This window comes from Lycorma delicatula, chromosome 11 (genome assembly GCF_047948215.1).
Source record: "Lycorma delicatula isolate Av1 chromosome 11, ASM4794821v1, whole genome shotgun sequence".
Classification (NCBI taxonomy): Eukaryota; Metazoa; Arthropoda; class Insecta; order Hemiptera; family Fulgoridae; genus Lycorma; species Lycorma delicatula.
This window is the reverse complement of record NC_134465.1, coordinates 29898387-29915500: the sequence shown is the minus strand read 5'-3', so window position 1 is coordinate 29915500 and position 17114 is coordinate 29898387. Positions and strand designations below refer to the sequence as shown.

Genomic DNA, 17114 nt, shown 5'->3' with positions numbered 1-17114 from the left:
AAAAATTGAGAAAGTTATTTTAATTATCGCAAAAAATTGTGTAGAGAATGTACTTGTGAACTTGTCCTGAAACTGTAAGTTATTAAAAAAAATCTTGGTTTTATGGGGAATAAACTTAACAGTTATTGCTCAAGTTACATCAGGGGATTTACTTAAAGCGGTATTAACTGGTTATAGATATTTTGAGATTTACTACAGAGTCCGCCATATAAACCTGACGATTTTTGAGGGATAACAATTAAACTGTGTTTCATACTATTAAAACATTTAATATATCAAATTAAGACCAATTTTTGCAATTTATAATGAATTACTTACATAGATTGTTTTTTTATTTGAATATTATATCGTCCAAATGTTTTCCATTACTCCTCACACACTCACTTACCCTCATTCTAAAATTTGACATTGCTCGCTCAATCAGCACTTGTGGAACCGCTTCATTTTATCGTTGAATGGCCTCCTTGAGTTGTGCAATTGACTGTGGTCGACTACTGAAGACTTTATGTTTGAGATACCCACACAGAAATAAATCACAAACAGCCAGATCAGGTGAACGCGCTAGCCAAGGAATGTCGCCAAATCGGGAAATCAAACGTGTAGGAAAGGTTTCGCAGAACATCCATTGCTATTCTCGCCGTATGGGCGGTGGCACCATCCTGTTGAAACCAAATTTCATGTTCTTGAAAGGCATTCGGTTTCGGTCGCAGAAATTCATTCAACATGTTTACGTAACGATGAGATGTTACTGTTACTCAGCGATTTAACTCCTCAAAAAAATACGGGCCAATTATGCCGAACTTTGAGATCGCACACCACACTGTAACATATTGTGAAGTGGTTTTTTAAGAATTTGCCGTGGATTATGCGAAACCCAATAACAGTAATTATGTTTATTCACAAATCCTGACAGATGAAAATGCGCCTCGTCGCTTAAAAGAATAATGGCATCCTGGTGGATATTTTCGAGGATAACCTCGCAAGCTGCTTTGCGAGACGCCCAATCATTTGCATTAAGTTGCTGCACTAACATTATTTTATACGGATGGAATTTCAGGTCGGCATGAAGAATTCGTCGTACAGTTCGATCAGAAATGGCTAGCGCAGCAGCATGTCTCGCTGCTGAGACCGCGTAACAGCTAACCTTACAGCGTTAATGTTTTCAGGCGTTCTCACAGTCCGTTTTCGTCCGTTTTTTAATGGTAATGAAACAATTAAAAATGAAAAAAATGGTTTCATTTTTAAAGCTGACGATGTGCTCCTAAAATTCTTCATTCATAACAACATCGTATTCCTACTAGGAACAGACGCGTGTCGATTTAAATTGAAATGTCTGCGAAATAAACATTGTGTTACAATAACCGAGTCATTATTTTTTCACCAGACCACGACATACTGGCTACTGAAATAGCATGAATAGAACTGTCAACATTCCACCGTTCAGATATTACTTCAGAGGATGAATGAGAATGATATGTATGAGTATTAATGAAGTGTAGTCTTGTACAGTCTCTCAGTTCGACCATTCTTGAGATGTTTGGTTAATTGAAACCCAACCACCAAAGAACACCGGTATTCGCGTTCTAGTATTCAAATCCGTCTAAAAATAATTGACTTTATTAGAACTTGAACGTTCGACTTCCAAATCAGCTGATTTCGGAAGACGCGTTCACCACTAGACCAACCCGGTGGTTTTTTTTGATAATTGTCTGGAATTAGCTTACTTAACCATCAAAGTAATTGCTTTGAAGAATAAAAAAATAATCTTTGACGTAGATGTATTTTGTTAAAAGAGTATGTTCAAACTTACAAGAAATAAATATATGAGTCTAATTGAATCTATTTTTTTAATGAATTAAAGAAAATTTATTAAAATCAGTAATCTTTATTATTTTATGTATACTAAGGTGTAGCTATAGAAAAATTAAAATATCTTTCCTATGCCCTAAATTTTATGGTATGGTTTGTAAAATTATTATGTTTCTGACCCCCTACATTCATAATGCAAACAATAATTGTGTGAAATCACAGCAGCAGTTTAATTTCAATCACATGTAAAAAAAAAATTTATTTTCTTAAACATCTATAAAAAATTTAAATCTAATAAATAATTTTTTTGAGATTTATACATTGAGAATAAAAAATTAATTGAATGTTTATTCTAGATTTTTACCTGTAAGATGTAGAATATACACGTCGCTTCTTAGAAATGTCATAATTTTATGTGTACTTACTCAAGACGATACCTATTAATTTCACCATTTATTATACTATTACATAATAACATAACTAAGCATGTAAATTATTATATTTAACTCTTTTACCTGTAATAACTCTTAACAGTTTCTTACAAATGTGAGTCTACGATTCAATTTACAAGTTCTTTGATATATCACGCACTACTTTAGCACAATATTGACATATATATTTAAATATGGATATATCTAACTATTGTTGATGTACTTATTCTAAAATCAAAAGAGTACACGTATTTGATGTTATTTATTCAAGTGTGTGCTTTAGCATAATTATTTGAATAAATCATACATAGATTGAAATGTGTTTGTTCCTTTACTAATTCTACTGTTTGTTTTTTTTAAATTTTATACAGGCAATCTATTTTATTAATATTTTATTCTAAAAAATTGACTTTGTAATGAAAAAAAAATTATTACATGTAATGATTATTTTAAAAAAGTAAGTAATCCAAATTTAAATATGACAATAAATTTCAATCATTGTTTCGTATGAGTAACTTTCATCATGATAACATTTTAGATTTGGTTTAGTTATTCCCCCCAAAAAAACATATATTTTATTGCAGAATGTCAGATGTACGTAAATCTATGAAAAAAAATTATTGTTTTACTTATGATATTAATGCTCGTTTTTATACAATTTTTTTTATGTTTGAAAAGAAAAATCTCAACTTTGGAAAGTTTTTTTTAATACAATTTGTTGGGAAAAAAATTACTTTTATAAACTATTAGCAGACCCAGCAATGCTTCACTATTGCTAGATTTGATTAGTTATATATGTATAAATATATATGTACAGTATATATGTATATACAATATATATATATATTGAGTATATATATATATATATATATATATATATATATACATAAATTAAATGAATACAATTGAAAGTTTGATTAAACATTAAAAAACTTAACATTACGGAACTTCTCAAAATTTAACCTTTCATTTTATAAAAGACAGAATGTAAATAAATCCAATTGTCAAAACAGCACTACCTATCGGATTCTAAACCCAGTACTATTCTCTAAACCCAGTAGTCATAATACTTACTCCTAACTTTCTTTCTACTGGTCAGATCGAAGATTTCAATAGCTTTAAATATTCTCTGGACAATGTGGACTATTTTGCAAAAACCCGCACGTAAATTGATCTAGTAGTTTCTTAGTCTATAGCGGACACACATATGAACATTGGTTTTATATATATAAATATAAAACCAATATGTATATATAGAAGAAGAAAGTCTGTTTGTGTATTTTTTTGGTTTGTTTCGTAAATATCTCGACACTGGCGTCACCTTACGGGTTCATTTTTTGCAAAAATATTTCTTTTCATGTAACTAATATATTTTGAATGTGAGTCAAAAAGCACCAAAATAAAATTTTTAGAATATTCCAACCACAGCACCACCTAGTGGCCACGTGGTGGGTCCAAACTAATTCAGAAACCTTTGCTGGTAGTACAATTTAAATGTTCATTAAATCTGTTTAAAGATAGTATAAAAAAATGTAAGTGAATAAAATATAAGAGAATAATAATAAAAATATTATTGGGTATACTTTTTCAGCTTATTAAAGATTCATTCATAGTGTTCTGCCATTAGGGCCGGTCCTGTCATGGCTGCTGGTCTCCACCATGCTCTTTCCTTTGCTAACTTCTTTGTTCAGCTTATTTTCCTTTTCCTGTAATTCCATCCATCATTTGAAATCTCTTCCTTTCCTTCCATTCAACAAGCCTTCTATCACATGCATTAATAAACACCTTCTTCTCATACAATGAGGACATTGTATGAGAAAAGAAAGTGGCTAGGAAACCATTTCCTTTTCTTATATTCTATCACATTTAGCATTTTCCTGTTCTCTCTGATTGTTCTTAATACTTCTTCATTTGTTACATGGTTTTACCATCTGTCATTTATCATTTTGCGCCACACCCACATTTCAAAAGCCTCAATTTATTTTCTCATCGTTCACATTTCAGCTCCATACATTAACATTAAATTTAACTATCCACACAGCAGTCTTCCCTTCTTATTAAATTCCCGCTTACTTCTTGATATTCATGTTTTAATTTCTACTGTGCAAATCAGACCATCAGTTATAAAGCTCCCTAAGTACTGAAATTTCTTCACCTGTTCTAAAACTTCATTTCCTATCTTAAAAATTAAGATAGGAAGATGATAGAATTTATTTTTTTACTGATCATTACGCGTCATAGAACATAATTACATCTCAATTCCCCTTGAGAGAGAAGAACACCCGCCTTATGACATATCTGGTTGCCATACCACTCCCTCTGTTCCTAGCCATTAGTGGCTTAATTGGAGGACATCTTCTTGCCCTCCAACTGATCACATTCCACAGTTGTCAGTCAGCCTCAGTGAGATACAGAACATAATTACAGTGTATAGATAGTACTCCTGTTAAAGCCTATCAGGGCTAGGAAGGGAGGAGAGTGGTATGACAATCGGAAGCGTCACAAGGCGTGTGTCTTCCCCTATGGTGTTGGGAGTGCAAGATAGTTTTATAATTTGAAATAACAATTGGTTAGAGAAAAGATTGCGAAGGAACAAGAAAAAACTGCTGAGAATCTCAGCTGTCTGTTAGAAAAGATTACAGTTGTTTTGTACCGATTAGATTAAAAAAAAATAAACTGAATTAAATTTAAATTATGATAGCAGACAGCAAAACAGTTGTACAAAAGTTTGTACTATATTCTGATACATAAAGTAAACTATACTCGTTTCTTTGATAACAAATTTACTAGCAATTTTAATTGAAATTATTTTTCCTTTGCTACCTCTATTACATCCTTTCATTAATTAAAATTATGTAATTACACATGTATGAACACATTAAAAAATATATGTAATTATGTAATTACACATGTATGATTTCTAAGAAATCATACAGTTCAGTGGATAAAAAAAAAAAAATCTTACTTTACTAAGCCAAAGTAGCTGTTATAAAGAGATCACACTGAAATTAACCACTGGAACAATATTTTTAAATACTTAAATAATAAAAGAAATCTATCTATTCAATTATACTGAAAGTCATAATTTAATAATGAATTAATTTTTAATGTGGTATAAACTCATTTTTTTGTAAAGACTAATTCTAAAAATAATTTTTTTTTTCTGTAATGAGTTGCTAAAATAGAGCAACTGCAACTAATTTATTGAGTACATAAACACTGTCTTTGGAAAGTATCTAACACTAAGAATTGATTCTATTCAATTAAATCATTACCATTTTTCAGTTTGATTCTAAAACTTAATGATTAATGGCGGCTTGTGTATAGGTACTGTGAAACTGCAGCATTCCCTGTTTCCATTTGATATTATTGATAACATTTAATATAACGAGCCCTTTTTTCCTTAATTCTTGTTTTTTATACTTGTACAATATATAATCCTTAACCTTAATGTCAGTAGCCATTCCCCAGTTTATGAAAAAGATACAAAACAATTTGTATGGAACTGTGCGCATCATAGTTCCAGTGGCATGGTATTTGGCTGTTGTGTGCATGCACACATAGGAAGTTGTATAGAAGGTTGCGAGGGCAAGAGAACACTGTTGCTCCTGCAGTGCCGACTCCGTAGTGCTGATTGAAGCTAGTTTTTCTTTTACTCTGGCTGTGTATGGAACGTTCCTTGTTCGTTCCCTTTTCTAGTTCAGTCGGTGGAAGGAGTATGAAAGTGGTTTAGTTGTTTTCAGTAATGATCAGAAGATGGCAGAAAGGAATTACTTCTTGATTGCCAAATCTGTTCAAAAACATGCTGAAAGAGAAGGTAATTAGTAAAAACTAATTATGTATTAGTTTCTGTGAACATAGAAATTTAAATTAAGCACCGTTGAACTATAGTGTTTTTAAGTAGATATTTTATTAAGTTATTATCTAATAATATAAAAAAATATTATCTGTATTGACATTTTATTTATTTGATTAAACTGAATAATGTTTTTAAGCACAATGTGCTTAAAAACCATGTACCATATTCTTGAATGTGATAGTGTAGAATTAGATTATTATCCTGCTTTCAGCTATTCTATTTGATTCTTTTTTTTTTCAGTTCTTTTATTTTACAAAAAATTTTAACCGTGGCCTTGAAAAGACCCAGCAAAATGTAGCTATGAGCCGCCACTGTTAATTTCATACTATGGTAAAAAACAAAACTGAGGGTTGTATTTCTTAAACTTTTTCCATGTTTGTTGTATGATGCCCTATACGGAAGTAGTTTTTTTGTGTTTCTAATTCTTATAATACTGTAATACATGAAATGAAAACAAATTATTCAAAGTGAGAAAATACATTTATGTGTTTGATGAACAGTGCATAAAATGATATACCCAAGTACTGGATGATAATTGTCCTTCCACATACTTGTTCTGTTCCAGTAGCATTTTTTCAAATGTAAATAAATTAATATACATATTTTAAGAATAATGAAATTACAGATATCAACTATTTTTTTAATTATATACCTATATAATGATATGTCATTTTGCATCATTAAGCAGCATACAATAAATTAGTTTCAAAAACTGAATAGTCTGCATATATTAAGTTTAGAAGAAGTATTTAAGTATCTAAAAATTTTATTTTCAGCCAAACATGTTCGATTTATTGTAATTATATATAATATATTTTTGCTGCCTCAATAAATATTAAAAACGATTGTAATAATATACAAATTTTCAGTAAATCATGTTATTTAAACATATTTATTTTAATTAATATTGTTATTTATTAGTAAATAATAAACCCTATAAGAAATGATTTGTATTATCCAAAAATAATTATACAATTCAGAGCTAAAAGGTCAATGCACTGGTTGAAATAAAAGTAAGGCAGCAATGACTGCAATTCCCTTAACAAAAATGTATATTTTTGTATTACAAAGTTATGCATATAGCAAAATATACTGTCACTGTTCATTTATACCATTTGAAGTTTAAAAATTCTACATTTTAGAGACTCATATTATCAGTAAACACCAAGTACTTACTCGTTCCATTTGGAGGTGTAGAACCAGCAGTGAATGTGGTAATATACATAACTTCATTTCATTATTGACATTTGAATGTAAAAAAAAAACTTAAATTTAATTGAGGATATCTTGTTTTTTGTTGTTGAAAAAAGTGGTTTTGACTTCTTTTCAACCTAATTTCGGTTTTAATCAAATTTGCAAAAATTTTTAAAATTTATCCTATTAATCTGCCACGATCCTATTAATCCTTGGAAAAAGCCAGGCGATACTGCATGGTATCAGATAGATTATATCATGGTTAAATAAAGATTTAGAAATCAACTCGTTGCAAAACTTACCCTGGAGCAGACATCATTGATAGCGACCATAATTTGGTGATAATGAAATGTAGATTGGGGTTTAAAAACCTAAAGAAAAGGTGTCAGATGAATCGGTGGAATTTAGAGAAGCTTGAGGAAGAGGAGGTAAAGAAGATTTTTGAGGAGGACATCGTCAGAGGTCTGAGTAAAAAAGATAAGGTAGAAAATGTAGAAGAAGAATGGGATAATGTTAAAAAGGAAATTCTTAAATCAGCAGAAGTGAACAAAGGCGGAACAAAAAGAACTGGTAGAAAACCTTGGGTTTCAGACAATATATTGCACTTGATGGATGAATGTAGAAAATATAAGAATGCTAGTGATGAAGAAAGTAAAAGGACTATCGACAATTAAGAAATACTATAAACTGGAAGTACAAACTAGCAAAAGAAGAGTGGATTAAAGAAAAGTGTTCAGAAGTGGAAAGAGAAATGAACATTGTAAAATAGACGGAGCATACAGGAAAGTTAAAGAAAATTTTGGGCTACATAAACTAGAATATAATAATGTGTTAAACAAAGATGATACACTGATTTATAATATGAAAGGTAAAGTCGATAAGTGAGTGGAATATATTGAAGAGTTATACGGAGGAAATGAATTAGAAAATGGTGTTATAGAGGAAGAAGAGGAAGTTGAAGAGGATGAAATGGGAGAAACAATACTGAGATCTGAATTTAAGAGAGCATTAAAAGATTTGAATGGCAGAAAAGCTTCTGGAATATACCGAATACCTGTAGAATTACTGCGCAGTGCAGGTGAGGAAGCGATTGATAGATTATACAAACTGGTGTGTAATATTTATGAAAAAGGGGAAGTTCCGTCAGACTTCATAAAAAAATTTATAGTCATGATACCAAAGAAAGCAGGAGCAGATAAATATGAAGAATACAGAATAGTTTGTTTAACTAGTCGTGCATCAAACATCTTAACTAGAATTCTATATAGAAGAATTGAGAGGAGAGTGGAAGAAGTGTTAGCAGATAACACTTCTTTGGGATCAGGAAAAGTACAGGGACAAAGGAAGCAATTTTTGGTCTCAGATTAATAGTAGAAGGAAGATTAAAGAAAAACAAACCAACATACTTGGCATTTATAGACCTAGAAAAGGCATTCGATAACGTAGACTGGAATAATATGTTCAGCATTTAAAAAAAATTAGGGTTCAAATACAGAGATAGAAGAACAATTGCTAACATTTACAGGAACCAAACAGCAACAGTAATAATTGAAGAACATAAGAAAGAAGCCGTAATAAGAAAGGGAATCCTCCAATGATGTTCTCTATCCCCGTTACTTTTTAATCTTTATGTGGAACTAGTAGTTAATGATGTTTAAAAAAAATTTAGATTCAGAGAGTTACAGTACAAGGTGAAAATATAAAGATGATACGATTTGCTGATTATATTATAATTCTAGGTAAGAGTAAAAAGGATTTAGAAGAAACAATGAATGGTATGGATGAAGTCCTACGCAAGAACTACCGCATGAATATAAAAAAGAACAAAACGAATGTAATGAAATGTAGTAGAAATAACAAAGATGGACCACTGAATGTTAAAATAGGAGGAGAAAGATTACGGATGTAGAAGAATTTTATTATTTAGGAAGAAGAATTATTAAAGATGGACAAAGGAGGAACGATATAAAATGTCGAATAGCACAGGCTAAACGAGCCTTCAGTCTGAAATATAATTTGTTTACATCAAAACTTAATTTAAATGTCAGGAAAAGATTTTTGAAAGTATATGTCGCTTTATATGGAAGTGAAACTTGGACAATCGCAGTACCTGAGAAGAAAAGTTTAGAAGCTTTTGAAATGTGGTGCTACAGAAGAATGCTAAAAATCAGATGGGTGGATAAAGTGACAAATTAAGAGGTGTTGCGGCAAATATATAAAGAAAGAAACATTTGGAAAAATATAGCTAAACGAAGAGACAGACTTATAGGCCACATATTAAGGCATTCTGGAATAACCGCTTTAATAACAGAGGGTCAGGTAGAAGGAAAAAATTGTGTAGGCAGGGCAAGTTTGGAATATGTAAAACAAATTAATAGGGATGTAGGCTGTAAGGAGTATACCGAAATGAAACGACTAGCACTAGATATGGAATCTTGGAGAGCTGCATCAAACCAGTCAAATGACTGAAGACAAAAAAAAACCGATTTTAAAATGTAATACATTATGAGAGCCCGCTTATAACACATACAGTACTTACTATTTACAGAGTGCTTATGATCCCTCCGAAGACGTCTGCAATTAACAAAAGTCGAGACGTCCGACGTCTTAGCCACAGTAACAAGCAGGATATTCGAGATAAAGGGTCATACGGCGAATCGAAAACGTAATATATTCTATGTCCTCGAACAGACAATTATAAGGGCGATCAGCTTTTGTAATTTTTCTGACTTCTTGTTCGTCCCAGACCAAAACCACCCCGGATCTCCACCGATCCGGGCCTCGGCTATCGCCTGACCCCAATTCCAAAATACCCAAAATTACCCTCCCACCAAAAACTGTTCGCCAAGCCAATCATGCCGTTTCTAGGCGTTTCAATTTTTTTTTTGAGTTCTGTATCTTAGATCAGATGATCGGATAAGTCAAAAATGGCGTGCAACGTCTAGAAACGGATGGATATAACGAAATAAAGATTTTTACGGGTGGGGGGGAGGGGTAGTTTTTTGGGTTTTTTGGAATTGGGGTCAGGAGATAGCGGAGGCCCAGATCGGTGGAGATCCTGGGGGGTTTTGGTCTGGGACGAACAGGAAGTTAGAAAAATTAGAAAAAGTGATCTCCCTTATAATTGTCGCTGTGAGGACTTGAATATATTTTGTGTTCGAAACATCGATACGCCGACTGGCCACCTCACAGCAAAACGGACTTTGTGGAGCATCATCGAGTACTTTCCGAGCTAAAGAAGACTTATGTTGATGACCTTTTAGTTCGTGTATCCTGCATGCTTGAACGGCTTGTAAGTCGACCTCATTCCACGAGCCTCTCTCGTCCAGCCGGAGACCATCGTTAGCATAAGCAACGATGCATCACCCGCTGTGCAACCTCAGCCTCAGAAGTGAATCAAACTGCACCACTCACAATAAATGAACAACACACTTCCCTGCGGACAACTCTGCTACAGTACCTTCCCCAACATAATGCTTTCCATGTATTCGTTCAACCAAACAAAAATCCGACTTCCGTCACCATACCTGGTTATGTACAAAAAATATCAGGTACTTTATATACCTGCAGATTATGTTGTACGAAAAAGCTCTCAATGAATTCACCGCCATTATCGGTGAAGCCGGTGCGCTACAAATGTGACTTAGCCGAACAAAGGAAGAATCGACTGGCACCTGAGAAACGTACGATATTACAGCAGACAACAAGATGACGATCAACAAGTTCTCATCATCCGCACGGACAAAACCTGATAATCGTTTTTGAACTGTCAAATGAGATTCCTTTCTGCACAGTGCACTAGACACGCTATCAGAACCAAAATAAAATCTTTCCAGCGAGAAACACTGGCAGTTCACCGGACACAACATAGGATGCTGCAACAAAACATCATCCAAATCCCTACGCATGGCTATATCCCAAGTTCAAGTTCAATATGTGCAATGTAAGCCCCCTACGCAATTAATTGCCGAATTTTACCCATCTAACGATTTTATATTGAAGAGTTATACGGCGGAAATGAATTATAAAATGGTGTTATTGAGCAGGGGTGGCCAACAAGTCGATCGCTATCGATCGGTCGATCGTCGATCGCTTGCAATGTCTAGGGTGGAATTCCGTGTACCATGGACTTTGAAGCGGTTGTAGAAGACAAAATTTCTAGCAATAGATTAATCCATTCTGGGAATTTGCTAAGGTCATAAATTCCTAGAATTCTGACTGTAATCTACGCCCACCCAACACAATATATTTTGACTTTTGCGTTACACTTGTCACCGGACGCAACGCGTGAACGCAACAGTTATGACTCGACTCGTCGAAGAACACAGTCGGTTAGTTTGAATATTTGGTAGTGTAATACGGTAGCTTCTTTTCTTTTGTATTAACAGTATTATTATTATTAATCAATATTATTTATCCTACTATTATTTTACCTTTTCTTTGTTTTAAATTAAATTACTTTTCTTACCTATGTATTTACTTGATAAGTGAGCATTCTCGGCAAGAGATCTCTAAACTGCGGTCATTACACTGAGAGAAAAATAAGGGACAGTATTACAAATATATTAGGAATAACAATAATTCTATTTAAATTAAGAAGTCGGTGTTGTAAACCGTAATAACTATATTGTAACTTTAACATTCTTCTTGTAAATTTGAATATATCAATATTAGATTTTAGTATACTTGTATTGGTGTCCCCGATCGTAATACGCAGTATTGTTATTATCTCTCGCAATGTAACGGAGATAATTGACGTAGTTCATCAGTTTTTGAATTTTCTAGGAAAATATTTAATTCAATTTTTATTTTTTAAATTGTCATATTGCTTTGCATTCTAGTATACCCATGGACATGAGTAGTAAACCGAAAAAATCGAAAACTTATCACTTCAATGACGAATAGGAACACGATTACTTTTTTACAATGGTGAGTGATAAATGTTATCGTTTAATATGCCTTACCTCGGTAGCCATTGCTAAAAAGGGTAATCTGGAGAGACATTTTATAGCTTTACATAACAAGTATCAAACAGATTATCCAACAAATTTTGAACTGAGAAAACATAAAGTTAAGGATCTTAAAACTCAATTAACAAATCAACAAAGCGTTTTTGAAAAGCCAAGGTTGAAGTCACAATCAGTAACTACTGATTGCATCATTCAAAGTAAGCTATCTCTTAGCAAAAAAATGTAAGCCATTTTCCGACGGTGAATTTGTAAAGGAAATTTTTTTTGAAATGTCAGATTTACTTTTTAACGATTTTAAGAACAAGAGTGAAATTGTTGCTGCAATTCAATATCTACAATTGTCTCGAAACAGAGTGATGCGACGAATTATAAGGATGAGTGGGAATGTAAAAGAGAGGTGATATAATGATATTAATAGATGTTATTTTTTTTCCCTTCAGTGTCATGAATCGACAGATATAAGTGATACAACACAATTACTTGTTTTCGTTCTTATGGTTTTTAAGGATTTTACATCTAAAGAAGAATTGTTGGGCATGATTTCTTTGAAGTAAAGGACTAGAGGTGTAGACATATTCAATTGTAGCCTTTAAAAACTTGTTCAATGATTTGAAAGTACCACTTTTTAAATTAGTCTCAATAACAACGGATGGCGCAGCTGCAATGATACGTTGCAGAATTGGATTTAGAGTCCTATGTTAAAATGAAGATGAATTCCCAGCCTTTTTGAGCTATCACTGTATAATTCACCAGCAAGTGTAAGCTAGCAAGAGATTAAACACAAGAGGTAATGGACATAGAATTTAAAATTGTTAATTCAATTCGAGGAAGTTCCCTCAAACGGCATCTCTTCCAACTGCAGCTCGATGATGGCCAACCTAAATTATTACTACATATCGATGTCAGATGGTTAAGCAGAGGTAAATTTCTGTAGCGATTTCATGATTTGTTGTCTGAAATTATAGATTTTCTTCACGAACAAGATGGAAACTGTGAAAATTTAAATGATGAAACTTGCCTTAGCGACTTAACATTTCTTACCGATTTTACTTCAATAATAAGTCGTTTAAATTTAGAATTACAAGGTAAAAATAAAACAGTAATTGATATGATCAGCTGTATAGACGCATATAAAACAAAATTTTATTTGCTAATGGAAGATCTGCAACAAAATAATCTGAATCATATTCCAAATATGGTAGATAACCTACAAAAACATAAACATATTAATTATAATATCGATCAACAAATACGTCGCGGAAATCCAAAAAGTAATTGAAGATTTTGAGGTAAGATTCCAGGATTTTGAAAAAATTAAAGAAATTGTGGAATTTATATCTTTTCCTTTGAAAATATATTTAAGTGTGAAAAGCATTAGCAAAAAAATTTCAGACATATTTCATACGGATCAAAGTGCATTAGAAATTGAAATTATAATTTTACAAACTGACTTAATGTTACAAGCCAGAAAATCTGAAGAAGATTTTTGGAAATATGTCACCCGAGAATATTATCCTAGTATCACCAAATGTAGCGAATATATCTATTCTTGTTTTGGATCTACATACCTATGCAAATCGGCATTTTCATACTTGAAGTTAACGAAGACACCCTCTAACTTGAAACAACGCTCTATCCTGACTGATTCCCATACTGAAGACTCATTATTATTATCTCTGTCAGGATATACACCTAATTATGAATCCTTGGTTAGAGACATGCAAACTCAGTCTTTCCATTAATGCTAAGGCAACAAAGTAAATTCTAAATCTGTCTTTATCTGTAGCTACTTTGAATTAATAAATATTGTTAATAATTATCAATGTTCTTTTAATTCCCCTGGACGTGAGTTTTTTGGCCCTTTAAATAATTATTGTTGTTTTTTACGTAGATAGATAAGCCGTATATCTATATATCAGTACGAGGTGTACTCAGGGAGCTATAGATAGATTAGCAAAAAGTAAGTCATATTATTCTTTCATTATAAATTTTCCTGGCCCAAAAAACGCGAAAGTGAAATATTGAAATCAAATTATCAGCGGTACTGTGCATCTTTATTACAACTTTTTCATTTTTACGAACAAATAGTACAAGTTATACATTGTGGTTGATAAAAAAACATTAAATTGCATTTTAAGTTAGTAAAAATCTATCTTGAAAATGTCGGAAAATCGAATTTTTTAAGTACCGCATGTACGAAATGCTGCTATCAAAAGTTGGGTCTGGAAATTTATTTTCTTCATGTTCGAAAACTTAATAAGCGATTTAAAAAATAATATATTTTACTTATCTACCCATACCTCGCTGGAATGGACCTTATACTGAAACAGACTGTATAAACATAGTATGCATTTCACACCCCTTCTTCCCCTTTAGACGACGCCTACGACAAGTCGATCGCGACACACTTTTTATAAGATAAAAAGTTGATCTTATATACAGAAAAGTTGGCCACCCCTGCTATAGGAAAATGTTAAAAATCAGATGGCTGGATAAAGTGACAAATGAAGGGGTGTTGCGGCAAATAGGTGAAGAAAGAAGCATTTGGAAAAATATTGCTAAATGAAGAGACAGACTTATAGGCCACACATTAAGGCATCCTGGAATAGTCGCTTTAATATTGGAAGGACAGGTAGAAGGAAAAAATTGTGTAGGCAGGCCACGTTTGGAATATGTAAAACAAATTGTTAGGGATGTAGGATGTAGGGGGTATACCGAAATAAAACGACTAGCACTAGATAGGGAATCTTGGAGAGCTGCATCAAACCAGTCAAATGACTGAAGACAAAAAAACAAATTAATCTGCCTAATAACTTAATTTCTCAATTAGTATACAAATTTTAAGAATAATGATACTACAGATATCAATTATTTTTTTAAACAACTGCTATTTCAATCAGGAATGGTTACATAAACCGACTTTAACTTTTATATGATATAGAGTAAGAAAAAACTAACAGTAATAAAAAAAAAAAACTGTCACTAATACTTCACACATCAAATGGTAAAATTTGTAACTAAAAACGTGAAGTATTTTATGGTAGGACAAGTGTTTTACAGACACTTCTGCAAGAGTATGTTAATAAATATTTAGTCTTATGTAGCAGTCCATGATAGTAGCTATGTAGTCTTATGTAAATAAGTAATTTATATATTACGTTTATTTTATTTGTATACAACACATTTATGTACAATTTTTATACATATATAATACATAAATACATATATACATAAATACAATAAATAAATAAATATATTTATTAAATAAATATTAAACTATTTTTTACATCACAGAATATAACATAAATGCACACAAATAAAATAACTTAAAAAAGTTTATATTTTGCTTGTTTGCTGGAATCTATATAAATGAAAACGTAAATGTTCGTATGTTCAAAATCTTATATCTACGAAAGTTCTTCACCGATTGCTTTGAACTTTTGACACAACGTTACATTCGAATACGCGCGCGTTTTTATATACCTAATATGTCACATCTGTGACAGGTAAAAACATGATATTTTAAAAACAGCGCTAACTTTGGAAGTAAAAAAACATACGATGTACTAAATATTTTACGATTTAAAATTTCAATGTTTCCGATATGTGTGTCCGCTATAGACTAAAAAACTACTGGACCGATTTACACGCGGGGAAAAAGGGAGAAAGGAAAAAATCGGAAAAGGGAAATAGGGAAAATCGAAAAAGGTAAAGGAGAAGAAAGGGATTTTGAAAAAGGGAAAAGGGGAAAAACGGGGGAAACGGGAATGGAAAGGGGAAAGGAGAACAAATAAAAGGGGAAGATGAAGGGGGAAAATGCAAGAGAAACGGGGAAGGAAAGGGAAAGGGGGATAAAAACGGAAAACTGGGGAAAAGGAAAGGAGGAAAATGGAGGAAAGAGAAAGGGAAATTGTAAAAATGAAAATGGGAAAAAGGATAACGGGAAAAGGAAAAGGGGAAAAGGGAGAAAAGGTAAAAACCTTAACAATTGTGTTTATTTAATCTATATATACACTCAAATCTAGCAATAGCGAAGCTTTGCCGGGTGTCCTAGTATGTAATAAATAGGCCAGTAAAATAATTATATTTAATCAAAACTTAAATCGAATTTGTTCCTTTCTCATCTCAAACTCCATGAATTATTATTTATTTATTTAAATTTGTATAAACTTAAAAGTCGTACTAGAAAAAAAGTTGAAGGGGAAATTTGGTGGGATAAAATAGTTTGGCGGTTGGATGTAGAAGTCGGCCTTTATAGCTGTAAACAGTCGCCTAGAAGAAGATAAACTTTAAGTCCTTTAATAATTATTCTACTTAGTTTAACAACGTTAAAATTTTATTAATTTTAAATACATTGTGTTAAAAAAAAAAAATTACCCGATTTCAAAACCTGTGCAATCACGCATCGTCAGTGAATAAAAACTTGCACTATTTGAAAGTCCGAGTTTCAAATACCGGCAACCAGACTGCGGTATTAACATTCAAACATATGCTAACCTGAGTCATAAACCGCATGGTGTTTGTACAACAGAAGGCGTTTTGAGTTCTACAATTTATTAAGACAGTCCGTAATAACGTTTCAGAGTGAGACTCAGGATTGATTCACCATCTTCCAATATCAGCTTTTTTTATAAGGAATTGAATAATGGAAAATACGGAAATTATAAAACTTAACACGTCACATTAATTTTTTTTTTTGTTAATTTGTTGTACTAAGTTACTTATAAAACACGTACGGTTTTTGTATTTAATATTTTTTAATTGTAATATTTCGTTCGGCCCGTGAAAAAAGTTTTCTTTCCCATTCGACCCGGAGGCAAAAACTGTTGGCCACACCTGACCTTGCGGTCC

General features: G+C 32.2%; 1 protein-coding gene across 3 annotated transcripts in view; it reads right to left on the bottom strand.

The window, feature by feature from the left end:
• LOC142332232 (nose resistant to fluoxetine protein 6-like) overlaps positions 1–2468 on the bottom strand; it is a 58436-nt gene extending 55968 nt beyond the window's left edge. Inside the window, exon 1 of one of the 3 annotated variants that reach the window (XM_075378528.1) lies at positions 2325–2468. The gene's annotated coding sequence lies outside the window, so the exon portion shown is untranslated. Of the gene's footprint in view, positions 1–2173 lie in introns of all 3 variants that reach the window. The other 2 variants (XM_075378529.1, XM_075378527.1) reach the window with 2 other exon arrangements.
• Positions 2469–17114: the final 14646 nt, after the last annotated feature.